Genomic DNA, 12,404 nt, shown 5'->3' with positions numbered 1-12,404 from the left:
GCTTGAACGAGGCTTCTGGTCTACGTATGTGGGCGTTGGTTGAAATCCCACTTCTGAGAAGCTCTTTTTTTACTTTACTACCAGCACAAAGTCAGTGTCTCCTTTTGCTGGGGCTGAAATATCGTGTCAGAATGGCCGAGTAGCCTAAGGCTCCAGACTCAAGGGAAAGCTTGTCCAGTGATACGGGTTGAACGAGGCTTCTAGTCCACGTATGTGGGCGTGGGTTCGAATCCCACTTCTGACAAACTTTTTTTACTTTACTACCAGAACAAAGTCAGAGCCTTCTTTTGCTGAGGATGACACATCGTGTCAGAATGGCGGAGTGGTCAAAGGCGCCAGACTCAAGGGAAACCTTGCCCAGTGATACGGGTTGAACGAGGCTTCTGGTCCACGTATGTGGGCGTGGGTTTGAATCCCACTTCTGACAATATTTTTTTACTTTACTACCAGCACAAAGTCAGTGTCTCCTTTTGCTGGGGCTGATACATCGTGTCAGAAGGGCCGTGTGGTCTAAGGCGCCAGATGCAAGGAAAACCTTGCCCAGCGATACGGGTTGAACGAGGCTTCTGACACGTATGTGGGCGTTGGTTCGACTCCCACTTCTGATATCCGTTTTTTTTACTTTACTACCAGAACAAAGTCAGTGACTCCTTTTGCTGGGGCTACAACATCGTGTCAGGAGGGCCGAGTGGTCTAAGGCAAAAGACTCAAGAGAAACCTTGCCCAGTGATATGGGTTGAATGAGGCTTCGTGTCCACGAATGTGGGCGTGGGTTTGAATCCCACTTCTCCCAAAGATCTTTTTTACTTTACTACCTGCAAAAAGTCAGTTTCTTCTTTTGCTGGGGCTGAAATATTGTGTCAGAATGGCCGACTGGTCGAAGGCGCTAGACTTAAGGGAAACCTTGCACAGTGATACGGGTTGAACGAGGCTTCTGATCCACGTATGTGGGCGTGGATTTGAATCCTACTTCTGACAAACTTTTTTTACTTTACTACAAGAACAAAGCCAGTGTCTCATTTTGCTGGGGCTAAAACATCCTGTCAGAATGGCCGAATGGTCGAAGGTTCCAGACTTAAAGGAAACCTTGCCCAGTGATACAGGTTGAACGAGGCTTCTGCTCCACGTATGTGGGCGTGGGATCAAATCCCACTTCTGACAAACTTTTTTTTACTTTACTACCAGAACAAAGTCAGAGCCTTCTTTTGCCGAGGATGACACATCGTCTCAGAATGGCTGAGTGGTCAAAGGCGCCAGACTTAAGGGAAACCTTGCCCAGTGATACCGCTTGAACGAGGCTTCTGGTCTACGTATGTGGGCGTCGGCTGAAATCCCACTTCTGAGAAGCTCTTTTTTTTACTTTACTACCAGCACAAAGTCAGTGTCTCCTTTTGCTGGGGCTGAAATATCGTGTCAGAATGGCCGAGTAGTCTAGGGCTCCAGACTCAAGGGAAAGCTTGCCCAGTGATACGGGTTGAACGAGGCTTCTGGTCCACGTATGTGGGGGTGGGTTCAAATCCCACTTCTGACAAACTTTTTTACTTTACTACCAGAACAAAGTCAGAGCCTTCTTTTGCTGAGGATGACACATCGTGTCAGAATGGCCGAGTGGTCAAAGGCGCCAGACTCAAGGGAAACCTTGCCCAGAGATACGGGTTGAACGAGGCTTCTGGTCCACGTGTGTGGGCGTGGGTTTGAATCCCACTTCTGACTATATTTTTTTACTTTACTACCAGCACAAAGTCAGTGTCTCCTTTGGCTGGGGCTGATACATCGTGTCAGAAGGGCCGTGTGGTCTAAGGCGCCAGACGCAAGGGAAACCTTGCCCAGTGATACGGGTTGAACGAGACTTCTGGTCCACGTATGTGGGCGTTCGTTCGACTCCCACTTCTGACAACCATTTTTTTACTTTACTACCAGAACAAAGTCAGTGACTCCTTTTGCTGGGGCTACAACATCGTGTCAGGAGGGCCGAGTGGTATAAGGCAAAAGACTCAAGAGAAACCTTGCCCAGTGATATGGGTTGAATGAGGCTTCGTGTCCACGTATGTGGGCGTGGGTTTGAATCCCACTTCTCTTAAAGTTTTTTTTTACTTTACTACCTGCAAAAAGTCAGTTTCTTCTTTTGCTGGGGCTGAAATATTGTGACAGAATGGCCGAGTGGTCGAAGGCGCTAAACTTAAGGGAAACCTTCCGCAGTGATACGGGTTGAACGAGGCTTCTGATCCACGTATGTGGGCGTGGATTTGAATCCTACTTCTGACAAACTTTTTTTTACTTTACTACCAGAACAAAGTCAGGGCCTTCTTTTGCTGAGGATGACACATCGTCTCAGAATGGCTGAGTGGTCAAAGGCGCCAGACTTAAGGGAAACCTTGCCCAGTGATACCGCTTGAACGAGGCTTCTGGTCTACGTATGTGGGTGTTGGTTGAAATCCCACTTCTGAGAAGCTCTTTTTTTACTTTACTACCAGCACAAAGTCAGTGTCTCCTTTTGCTGGGGCTGAAATATCGTGTCAGAATGGTCGAGTAGTCTAAGGCTCCAGACTCAAGGGAAAGCTTGTCCAGTGATACGGGTTGAACGAGGCTTCTAGTCCACGTATGTGGGCGTGGGTTCAAATCCCACTTCTGACAAACTTTTTTTACTTTACTACCAGAACAAAGTCAGAGCCTTTTTTTGCTGAGGATGACACATCGTGTCAGAATGGCCGAGTGGTCAAAGGCGCCAGACTCAAGGGAAACCTTGCCCATAGATACGGGTTGAACGAGGCTTCTGTTCCGCGTATGTGGGCGTGGGTTTGAATCCCACTTCTGACAATATTTTTTTTACTTTACTACCAGCACAAAGTCAGTGTCTCCTTTTGCTGGGGCTGATACATCGTGTCAGAAGGGCCGTGTGGTCTAAGGCGCCAGATGCAAGGAAAACCTTGCCCAGTGATACGGGTTGAACGAGGCTTCTGGTCCACGTATGTGGGCGTTGGTTCAATTCACACTTCTGACAAACTCTGTTTTTTTACTTTACTACCAGAACAAAGTCAGAGCCTTCTTTTGTTGAGGATGACACATCGTCTCAGAATGGCTGAGTGGTCAAAGGCGCCAGACTCAAGGGAAACCTTGCCCAGTGATACCGCTTGAACGAGGCTTCTGGTCTACGTCTGTGGGCGTCGGTTGAAATCCCACTTCTGAGAAGCTCTTTTTTTTACTTTACTACCAGAACAAAGTCACTGTCTCCTTTTGCTGGGGCTGATACATCGTGTCAGAAGGGCCGTGTGGTCTAAGGCGCCAGACGCAAGGGAAACCTTGCCCAGTGATACGGGTTGAACGAGGCTTCTGGTCCACGTATGTGGGCGTTGGTTCGACTCCCACTTCTGACAACCGTTTTTTTCTTTACTACCAGAACAAAGTCAGTGACTCCTTTGGCTGGGGCTACAACATCGTGTCAGGAGGGCCGAGTGGTCTAAGGCAAAAGACTCAAGAGAAACCTTGCTCAGTGATATGGGTTGAATGAGGCTTCGTGTCCACGTATGTGGGCGTGGGTTTGAATCCCACTTCTCACAAAGTTTTTTTTTCTTTACTACCTGCAAAAAGTCAGTTTCTTCTTTTGCTGGGGCTGAAATATTGTGTCAGAATGGCTGAGTGGTCGAAGGCGCTAGACTTAAGGGAAACCTTGCGCAGTGATACGGGTTGAACGAGGCTTCTGATCCGCGTATGTGGGCGTGGATTTGAATCCTACTTCTGACAAACTTTTTTTTACTTTACTATCAGAACGAAGTCAGAGCCTTCTTTTGCTGAGGATGACACAACGTCTCAGAATGGCTGAGTGGTCAAAGGCACCAGACTTAATGGAAACCTTGCCCAGTGATACGGCTTGAACGAGGCTTCTGGTCTACGTATGTGGGCGTCGGTTGAAATCCCACTTCTGAGAAGCTCTTTTTTTTACTTTACTACCAGCACAAAGTCAGTGTCTCCTTTTGCTGGGGCTGAAATATCGTGTCAGAATGGCCGAGTAGTCTAAGGCTCCAGACTCAAGGGAAAGCTTGCCCAGTGATACGGGTTGAACGAGGCTTCTAGTCCACGTATGTGGGCGTGGGTTCGAATCCCACTTCTGATAACCTTTTTTTTCCTTTATTACCAGAACAAAGTCAGTGTGTCCTTTTGCTGGGCTGAAATATTGTGTCAGAATGGCCGAGTGGTCAAAGGCGCCAGACCTAAAGGAAACCTTGCCCAGTGATACGTGTAGAACGAGGCTTCTGGTGCACGTATGTGGGCGTGGGTTCAAATCCCACTTCTGACAAACTTTTTTTTACTTTACTACCAGAACAAAGTCAAAGCCTTCTTTTGCTGAGGATGACACATCGTGTCAGAATGGCCGAGTGGTCAAAGGCGCCAGACTCAAGGGAAACGTTGCCCAGAGAATCGGGTTGAACGGGGCTTCTGGTCCACGTATGTGGGCGTGGGTTTGAATCCCACTTGTGACAAACTTTTTTTATTTTAGTACAAGAACAAAGCCAGTGTCTCCTTTGGTTAGGACTAAAATATCGTGTCAGAATGGCCGAGTGGTCGCAGGCGCCAGACTTAAGGGAAACCTTGCCCAGTGATACGGGTTGAATGAGGCTTCTGGTCCACGTATGTGGGCGTGGGTTTGAATCCCACTTCGGACAATCCTTTTTTACTTTACTACCAGCATAAAGTCAGTGTTTTTTTGCTTGGGCTGATATATCGTGTCAGCATGGCCGAGTGGCCTAAGGAGCCAGACTCAAGGGAAACTTTGCCCAGTGATACGGGTTGAACGAGGCTTCTGGTCCACGTATGTGGGCGTGGGTTCGATTCGCACTTCTGACAAACTCTGTTTTTTTTACTTTTCTACCAGCAAAAAGTCAGTGCCTCCTTTTGCTGGGGCTGAAATATTGTGTCAGAATGGCCGAGTGGTCGAAGGCGCCAGACTTAAGGGAAACCTTGCCCAGTGATACGGGTTGAACGATGCTTCTGGTCCACGTATGTGGGCGTGGGGTCGAATCCCTCTTCTAACAAACTTTTTTTTTACTTCACTAACAGAACAAAGTCAGTGTCTACTTTTGCTGGGGCTTACATATCGTATCAGAATGGCCGAGTGGTCTAAGGCGCCAGACTGAAGGGAAACCTTGCCCGGTGATGCGAGTTGAACGAGGCTTCTGTTCCACGTATGTGTGCGTGGGTTCGAATCTCACTTCTGTCATTTTTTTTACTTTTTTGCTAGCACAAAGTCAGCGTCTTCTTTTGCTGAGGCTGCCATATCGTATCAGAATAGCCGAGTGGTCTAAGGCGCCAGACTCAAGGGAAACCTTGCGCAATGATACGGGTTGATCGAGGCTTCTGGTCCACGAATGTGGCCGTGGGTGTGAATCACACTTCTGACGAACTTTTTTTTTATTTTAGTACAAGAACAAAGCCAGTGTCTCCTTTGGTTAGGACTAAAATATCGTGTCAGAATGGCCGAGTGGTCGCAGGCGCGAGACTTAAGGGAAACCTTGCCCAGTGATACGGGTTGAATGAGGCTTCTGGTCCACGTATGTGGGCGTGGGTTCGAATCCCACTTCTGACAAACTCTCTTTTTTATTTACTACCAGCACAAAGTCAGTGTCTCTTTTTGCTGTGCTGAAATATTGTGTCAGAATGGCCGAGTGGTCGAAGGCGCTAGACTCAAGGGAAACCGTGTCCAGTCATACGAGATGAACGAGGCTTCTGGTCCACGTATGTGTGCGTGAGTGCGAATCCCACTTCTGACAAACTCTGTTTTTTTACTTTACTACCAGAACAAAGTCAGTGTCTCCTTTTGCTAGGCTAAAATATTGTGTCAGAATGGCCGAGTGGTCGAAGGCGCCAGACTTAAGGGAAACCTTCCCAGTGATACGTGTTGAACGAGGCTTCTGGTGCACGTATGTGTGGATGGGTTCAATTCCCACTTCTGAAAAGCTTTTTTTTTACTTTACTACCAGCCCAAAGTCAGTGTCTCCGTTTGCTGGGCTGAAATATTGTGTCTGAATGGCCGAGTGGTCAATGGTGCCAGACTTAAGGAAAACCTTGCCCGGAGATACGGGTTGAACGAGGCTTCTGGTCCACGTATGTGGGCGTGGGTTTGAATCCCACTTCTGACAATCTTTTTTTTACTTTACTACCAGCATAATGTCAGTGTTTTTTGCTGGGGCTGATATATCGTGTCAGCATGGCCGAGTGGCCTAAGGAGCCAGCCTCAAGGGAAACTTTGCCCAGTGATACGGGTTGAACGAGGCTTCTCGTCCATGTATGTGGGCGTGGGTTCTATTCGCACTTCTGACAAACTCTGTTTTTTTACTTTTCTACCAGCAGAAAGTCAATGTCTTCTTTTGCTGGGGCTGAAATATTGTGTCAGAATGGCCGAGTAGTCGAAGGCGCCAGACTTAAGGGAAACCTTGCCCAGTGATACGGGTTGAGCGATGCTTCTGGTCCACGTATGTGGGCGTGGGTTTGAATCTCACTTCTGTCAATTTTTTTTTACTTTTTCTGCCAGCACAAAGTCAGCGTCTTCTTTTGCTGAGGCTGATATATCGTGTCAGAATGGCCGAGTGGCCTAAGGAGCCAGCCTCAAGGGAAACTTTGCCCAGTGATACGGGTTGAACGAGGCTTCTCGTCCATGTATGTGGGCGTAGGTTCTATTCGCACTTCTGACAAACTCTGTTTTTTTACTTTTCTACCAGCAGAAAGTCAATGTCTCCTTTTGCTGGGGCTGAAATATTGTGTCAGAATGGCCGAGTAGTCGAAGGCGCCAGACTGAAGGGAAACCTTGCCCGGTGATGCGAGTTGAACGAGGCTTCTGTTCCACGTATCTGTGCGTGGGTTCGAATCTCACTTCTGTCAATTTTTTTTACTTTTTCTGCCTGCACAAAGTCAGCGTCTTCTTTTGCTGAGGCTCACATAACGTATCAGAATAGCCGAGTGGTCTAAGGCGCCAGACTCAAGGGAAACCTTGCGCAGTGATACGGGTTGATCGAGGCTTCTGGTCCACGTATGTGGGCGTGGGTGTGAATCCCACTTCTGACAAACTTTTTTTTATATTAGTACAAGAACAAAGCCAGTGTCTCCTTTGGTTAGGACTAAAATATTGTGTCAGAATGGCCGAGTGGTCGAAGGCGCCAGACTTAAGGGAAACCTTGCCCAGTGATACGGGTTGAATGAGGCTTCTGGTCCACGTATGTGGGCGTTGGTTCGAATCCCACTTCTGACAAACTCTTTTTTTTATTTACTACCAGCACAAAGTCAGTGTCTCTTTTTGCTGGGCTGAAATATCGTGTCAGAATGGCCGAGTGGTCGAAGGCGCTAGACTCAAGGGAAACCGTGTCCAGTCATACGAGATGAACGAGGTTTCTGGTCCACGTATGTGTGCGTGAGTGCGAATCCCACTTTTGACAAACGTTTCTTTGCTTTACTACCAGAACAAAGGCAGCGTCTTATTTTGCTGCAGCCTAAATATCGTGTCAGAACGGCCGAGTTGTCTAAGGCACCAGACTTAAGGGAAACATTGCCCGGTGATACGGGATAAACGAGGCATTTGGTCCACGTATGTGGACGTGGGTTCGAATCCCACTTCTGACAATCTTTTTTTTACTTTACTACCAGCATAATGTCAGTGTTTTTTGCTGGGGCTGATATATTGTGTCAGCATGGCCGAGTGGTCGAAGGCGCCAGACTTAAGGGAAACCTTGCCCAGTGATACGGGTTGAACGAGGCTTCTGGTCCACGTATGTGGGCGTGGGTTTGAATCCCACTTCTGACAATATTTTTTTACTTTACTACCAGCACAAAGTCAGTGTCTCCTTTTGCTGGGGCTGATACATCGTGTCAGAAGGGCCGTGTGGTCTAAGGTGCCAGACGCAAGGGAAACCTTGCCCAGTGATACGGGTTGAACGAGGCTTCTGGTCGACGTATGTGGGCGCTGGTTCGACTCCCACTTCTGACAATCGTTTTTAGGGGCGAAGCTCCTTAGGGCGTGGGCTGTGCATCCCCAGTATGTAGCCACCTCTAGTTTAGTTCTTGCAGTGTTCACTAGATGGCGGTACCGTCCCCTGTATGTAGCCACCTATAGTTTAGTTCTTGCAGTTTTCACTAGATGGCGGTACCGTCTCCTGTATGTTGCCACCTCTCGTTTAGTTCTTGTAGTGTTTACTAGATGGTGGTACTTGTAGCTGATGATGAAAAGATGCAAGATGGTATAAACTAGAAAGCGGTACTTGTAGTTGATGAATGACGCGAGATCTTATAAAATAGGAATGATGTCACATATGGCGCGTGTCATTGGTTGAAGGCAATTGTTCGATTTAGTGCGGCGACGTACGCTAGGGCGAGCGATGTAATAAATTCGAGTGGGCAAAATGTACAGAGGATTCATGATTTACCAGGTTTACCTCCGGAGCTTCGCCCACTCATCAACATTCACTTCGTGGATATGGCGGCACTTTTTTTACTTTACTACCAGAACAAAATCAGTGACTCCTTTTGCTGGGGCTACAACATCGTGTCAGGAGGGCCGAGTGGTGTAAGGCAAAAGACACAAGAGAAACCTTGCCCAGTGATATGGGTTGAATGAGGCTTCGTGTCCACGTATGCGGGCGCGGCTTTGAATCCCACTTCTCACAAAGTTTTTGTTTACTTTACTACCTGCAAAACGTCAGTTTCTTCTTTTGCTGGGGCTGAAATATTGTATCAGAATGGCCGAGTGGTCGAAGGCGCTAGACTTAAGGGAAACCTTGCGCAGTGATACGGGTTGAACGAGGCTTCTGATCCACGTATGTGGGCGTGGATTTGAATCCTACTTCTGACAAACTTTTTTTACTTTACTACAAGAACAAAGCCAGTGTCTCCTTTTGCTGGGGCTAAAATATCCTGTCAGAATGGCCGAATGGTCGAAGGCGACAGACTTAAGGGAAACCTTGCCCAGTGACTCAAGTTAAACGAGGCTTCTGCTCCACGAATGTGGGCGTGGGTTCAAATCCAACTTCTGACAAACTTTTTTTTACTTTACTACCAGAACAAAGTCAGAGCCTTCTTTTGCTGAGGATGACACATCGTCTCAGAATGGCTGAGTGGTCAAAGGCGCCAGACTCAAGTGAAACCTTGCCCAGTGATACGGGTTGAACGAGGCTTCTGGTCCACGTATGTGGGCGTGGGTTCGATTCAAACTTCTGACAAACTCTGTTTTTTTACTTTACTACCAGAACAAAGTCAGTGTCTCCTTTTGCTGGGCTGAAACATTGTGTCAGAATGGTCGAGTGGTCTAAGGCTCCAGTCTCAAGGGAAACCTTGCCCAGTGATACGGGTGGAACGAGGCTTCTGGTCCACGTATGTGGGCGTGGGTTCTATTCGCACTTCTGACAAACTCTGTTTTTTTACATTTCTACCAGCACAAAGTCAATGTCTCCTTCTGCTGGGGCTGAAATATTGTGTCAGAATGGCCGAGTGGTCGAAGGCGCCAGACTTAAGGGAAACCTTGCCCAGTGATACGGGTTGAACGAAGCTTTTGGTCCACGTATGTGGGCGTGGGTTCGAATCCCACTTCTGACAAAGTTTTTTTACTTTACTACCAGTACGAAGTCAGTGTCTTCTTTTGCTGGGGCTGATATATCGTGTCAGAATGGCCGAGTGGTCTAAGGCGCCAGACTCAAGGGAAACCTTGCCCAGTGATAGGGGTTGAACGAGGCTTCTGGTCCACGTATGTGGGCGTGGGTTTGAATCCCTGTTCTTACTAACTTTTTTTTTACTTCACTAACAGAACAAAGTCAGTGTCTCCTTTTACTGGGGCTTACATATCGTATCAGAATGGCCGAGTGGTCTAAGGCGCCAGAGTGAAGGGAAACTTTGCCCGGTGATGCGAGTTGAACGAGTCTTCTGTTCCACGTATGTGTGCGTGGGTTCCAATCTCACTTCTGTGAATTTTTTTAACTTTTTCTGCCAGCACAGAGTCAGCGTCTTCTTTTGCTGAGGCTGACATATCGTATCAGAATAGCCGAGTGGTCTAAGGCGCCAGACTCAAGGGAAACCTTGCGCAGTGATACGGGTTGATCGAGGCTTCTGGTCCACGTATGTGGGCGTGGGTGTGAATCCCACTTCTGACAAGCTTTTTTTTATTTTAGTACAAGAACAAAGCCAGTGTCTCCTTTGGTTAGGACTAAAATATCGTGTCAGAATGGCCGAGTGGTCGAAGGCGCCAGACTTAAGGGAAACCTTGCCCAGTGATACGGGTTGAATGAGGCTTCTGGTCCATGTATGTGGGCGTGGGTTTGAATCCCACTTCTGACAAACTCTTTTTTTATTTACTACCAGCACAAAGTCAGTGTCTCTTTTTGCTGGGCTGAAATATTGTGTCAGAATGGCCGAGTGGTCGAAGGCGCTAGACTCAAGGGAAACCGTGTCCAGTCATACGAGATGAACGAGGCTTCTGGTCCACGTATGTGTGCGTGGGTGCGAATCCCACTTCTGACAAACTCTTTTTACTTTACTACGAGAACAAAGTCAGTGTCTTCTTTTGCTGCAGCTTATATATCGTGTCAGAACGGCCGAGTTGTCTTAGCACCAGACTTAAGGGAAACATTGCCCGATGATACGGGTTTAACGAGGCCTTTGCTCCACGTATTTAGACGTGGGTTCGAATCCCACTTTTGACAATCTTTTTTTTACTTTACTACCAGCATAATGTCAGTGTTTTTTGCTGGGGCTGATATATTGTGTCAGCATTGCCGAGTGGTCGAAGGCGCCAGACTTAAGGGAAACCTTGCCCAGTGATACGGGTTGAACGAGGCTTCTGGTCCACGTATGTGGACGTGGGTTCGAATCCCACTTCTGACGATCTTTTTTTTTACTTTACTACCAGCATAAGGTCAGTGTTTTTTTGCTGGGGCTGATATATTGTGTCAGCATGGCCGAGTGGTCGAAGGCGCTAGACTCAAGGGAAACCGTGTCCAGTCATACGAGATGAACGAGGCTTCTGGTCCACGTATGTGTGCGTGGGTGCGAATCCCACTTCTGACACACTTTTTTTACTTTACTACCAGAACAAAGTCAGTGTCTTCTTTTGCGGCAGCTTATATATCGTGTCAGAACGGCCGAGTTGTCTAAGGCACCAGACTTAAGGGAAACATTTCCCAGTGATACGGCTTAAACGAGGCCCTTGGTCCACGTATGTGGACGTGGGTTCGAATCCCACTTCTGACAATCTTTTTTTACTTTACTACCAGCATAAAGTCAGTGTTTTTTGCTGGAGCTGATATATTGTGTCAGCCTGGCCGAGTGGTCGAAGGCGCCAGACTTAAGGGAAACCTTGCCCGGTGATGCGAGTTGAATGAGTCTTCTGTTCCACGTATGTGTGCGTGGGTTCGAATCTCACTTCTGTGAATTTTTTTACTTTTTCTGCCAGCACAAAGTCAGCGTCTTCTTTTTCTGAGGCTGACATATCGTATCAGAATAGCCGAGTGGTCTAAGGCGCCAGACTCAAGGGAAACCTTGCGCAGTGATACGGGTTGATCGAGGCTTCTGGTCCACGTATGTAGGCGTGGGTGTGAATCCCACTTCTGACAAACTTTTTTTTATTTTAGTACAAGAACAAAGCCAGTGTCTCCTTTGGTTAGGACTAAAATATTGTGTCAGAATGGCCGACTGGTCGAAGGCGCCAGACTTAAGGGAAACCTTGCCCAGTGATACGGGTTGAATGAGGCTTCTGCTCCACGTATGTGGGCGTGGGTTTGAATCCCACTTCTGACAATCTTTTTTTTACTTTACTACCAGCATAAAGTCAGTGTTTTTTGCTGGGGCTGATATATCGTGTCAGCATGGCCGAGTGGCCTAAGGAGCCAGACTCAAGGGAAACTTTGCCCAGTGATACGGGTTGAACGAGGCTTCTCGTCCACGTATGTGGGCGTGGGTTCTATTCGCACTTCTGACAAACTCTGTTTTTTTACTTTTCTACCAGCACAAAGTCAATGTCTCCTTTTGCTGGGGCTGAAATATTGTGTCAGAATGGCCGAGTGGTCGAAGGCGCCAGACTTAAGGGAAACCTTGCTCAGTGATACGGGTTGAACGATGCTTTTGGTCAACGTATGTGGGCGTGGGTTCGAATCTCACTTCTGACAAAGTTTTTTTACTTTACTACCAGCACGAAGTCAGTGTCTTCTTTTGCTGGGGCTGATATATCGTGTCAGAATGGCCGAGTGGTCTAAGGCGCCAGACTCAAGGGAAACCTTGCCCAGTAATAAGGGTTGAACGAGGCTTCTGGTCCACGTATGTGGGCGTGGGTTCGAATCCCTCTTCTGACAAACTTTTTTTTACTTCACTAACAGAACAAAATCAGTGTCTCCTTTTGCTGGGGCTTACATATCGTATCAGAATGGCCGAGTGGTCTA

At 47.6% G+C, this 12,404-nt stretch overlaps 15 non-coding genes across 15 annotated transcripts; all 15 read left to right on the top strand.

Annotated features, from left to right (window-relative positions):
* Window positions 1–308: 308 nt before the first annotated feature.
* On the top strand, window positions 309–427 carry TRNAL-CAA (transfer RNA leucine (anticodon CAA)). The gene is made up of 2 exons: window positions 309–346; window positions 382–427. It is a non-coding gene; the product is annotated as a tRNA-Leu (tRNA).
* A 1,167-nt stretch (window positions 428–1,594) lies between these two features.
* On the top strand, window positions 1,595–1,713 carry TRNAL-CAA (transfer RNA leucine (anticodon CAA)). The gene is made up of 2 exons: window positions 1,595–1,632; window positions 1,668–1,713. It is a non-coding gene; the product is annotated as a tRNA-Leu (tRNA).
* A 985-nt stretch (window positions 1,714–2,698) lies between these two features.
* Window positions 2,699–2,817, top strand: TRNAL-CAA (transfer RNA leucine (anticodon CAA)). Its single transcript has 2 exons — window positions 2,699–2,736; window positions 2,772–2,817. It is a non-coding gene; the product is annotated as a tRNA-Leu (tRNA).
* A 1,358-nt stretch (window positions 2,818–4,175) lies between these two features.
* On the top strand, window positions 4,176–4,294 carry TRNAL-UAA (transfer RNA leucine (anticodon UAA)). Its single transcript has 2 exons — window positions 4,176–4,213; window positions 4,249–4,294. It is a non-coding gene; the product is annotated as a tRNA-Leu (tRNA).
* Window positions 4,295–4,359: 65 nt separating this feature from the next.
* On the top strand, window positions 4,360–4,478 carry TRNAL-CAA (transfer RNA leucine (anticodon CAA)). Its single transcript has 2 exons — window positions 4,360–4,397; window positions 4,433–4,478. It is a non-coding gene; the product is annotated as a tRNA-Leu (tRNA).
* Window positions 4,479–5,462: 984 nt separating this feature from the next.
* On the top strand, window positions 5,463–5,581 carry TRNAL-UAA (transfer RNA leucine (anticodon UAA)). Its single transcript has 2 exons — window positions 5,463–5,500; window positions 5,536–5,581. It is a non-coding gene; the product is annotated as a tRNA-Leu (tRNA).
* Window positions 5,582–6,015: 434 nt separating this feature from the next.
* TRNAL-UAA (transfer RNA leucine (anticodon UAA)) lies at window positions 6,016–6,134 on the top strand. Its single transcript has 2 exons — window positions 6,016–6,053; window positions 6,089–6,134. It is a non-coding gene; the product is annotated as a tRNA-Leu (tRNA).
* Window positions 6,135–7,121: 987 nt separating this feature from the next.
* Window positions 7,122–7,240, top strand: TRNAL-UAA (transfer RNA leucine (anticodon UAA)). The gene is made up of 2 exons: window positions 7,122–7,159; window positions 7,195–7,240. It is a non-coding gene; the product is annotated as a tRNA-Leu (tRNA).
* A 65-nt stretch (window positions 7,241–7,305) lies between these two features.
* TRNAL-CAA (transfer RNA leucine (anticodon CAA)) lies at window positions 7,306–7,608 on the top strand. Its single transcript has 2 exons — window positions 7,306–7,343; window positions 7,563–7,608. It is a non-coding gene; the product is annotated as a tRNA-Leu (tRNA).
* Window positions 7,609–7,670: 62 nt separating this feature from the next.
* On the top strand, window positions 7,671–7,789 carry TRNAL-UAA (transfer RNA leucine (anticodon UAA)). Its single transcript has 2 exons — window positions 7,671–7,708; window positions 7,744–7,789. It is a non-coding gene; the product is annotated as a tRNA-Leu (tRNA).
* A 1,665-nt stretch (window positions 7,790–9,454) lies between these two features.
* TRNAL-UAA (transfer RNA leucine (anticodon UAA)) lies at window positions 9,455–9,573 on the top strand. The gene is made up of 2 exons: window positions 9,455–9,492; window positions 9,528–9,573. It is a non-coding gene; the product is annotated as a tRNA-Leu (tRNA).
* A 616-nt stretch (window positions 9,574–10,189) lies between these two features.
* TRNAL-UAA (transfer RNA leucine (anticodon UAA)) lies at window positions 10,190–10,308 on the top strand. The gene is made up of 2 exons: window positions 10,190–10,227; window positions 10,263–10,308. It is a non-coding gene; the product is annotated as a tRNA-Leu (tRNA).
* A 427-nt stretch (window positions 10,309–10,735) lies between these two features.
* Window positions 10,736–10,854, top strand: TRNAL-UAA (transfer RNA leucine (anticodon UAA)). Its single transcript has 2 exons — window positions 10,736–10,773; window positions 10,809–10,854. It is a non-coding gene; the product is annotated as a tRNA-Leu (tRNA).
* Window positions 10,855–12,015: 1,161 nt separating this feature from the next.
* Window positions 12,016–12,134, top strand: TRNAL-UAA (transfer RNA leucine (anticodon UAA)). Its single transcript has 2 exons — window positions 12,016–12,053; window positions 12,089–12,134. It is a non-coding gene; the product is annotated as a tRNA-Leu (tRNA).
* Window positions 12,135–12,198: 64 nt separating this feature from the next.
* Window positions 12,199–12,317, top strand: TRNAL-CAA (transfer RNA leucine (anticodon CAA)). Its single transcript has 2 exons — window positions 12,199–12,236; window positions 12,272–12,317. It is a non-coding gene; the product is annotated as a tRNA-Leu (tRNA).
* Window positions 12,318–12,404: the final 87 nt, after the last annotated feature.

The sequence above is a fragment of the Rhipicephalus microplus genome, chromosome 2, assembly GCF_043290135.1.
Source record: "Rhipicephalus microplus isolate Deutch F79 chromosome 2, USDA_Rmic, whole genome shotgun sequence".
Taxonomy (NCBI): Eukaryota; Metazoa; Arthropoda; class Arachnida; order Ixodida; family Ixodidae; genus Rhipicephalus; species Rhipicephalus microplus.
Note: the sequence above shows the minus strand (reverse complement) of the source record. Positions and strands in the feature narration are given on the sequence as shown.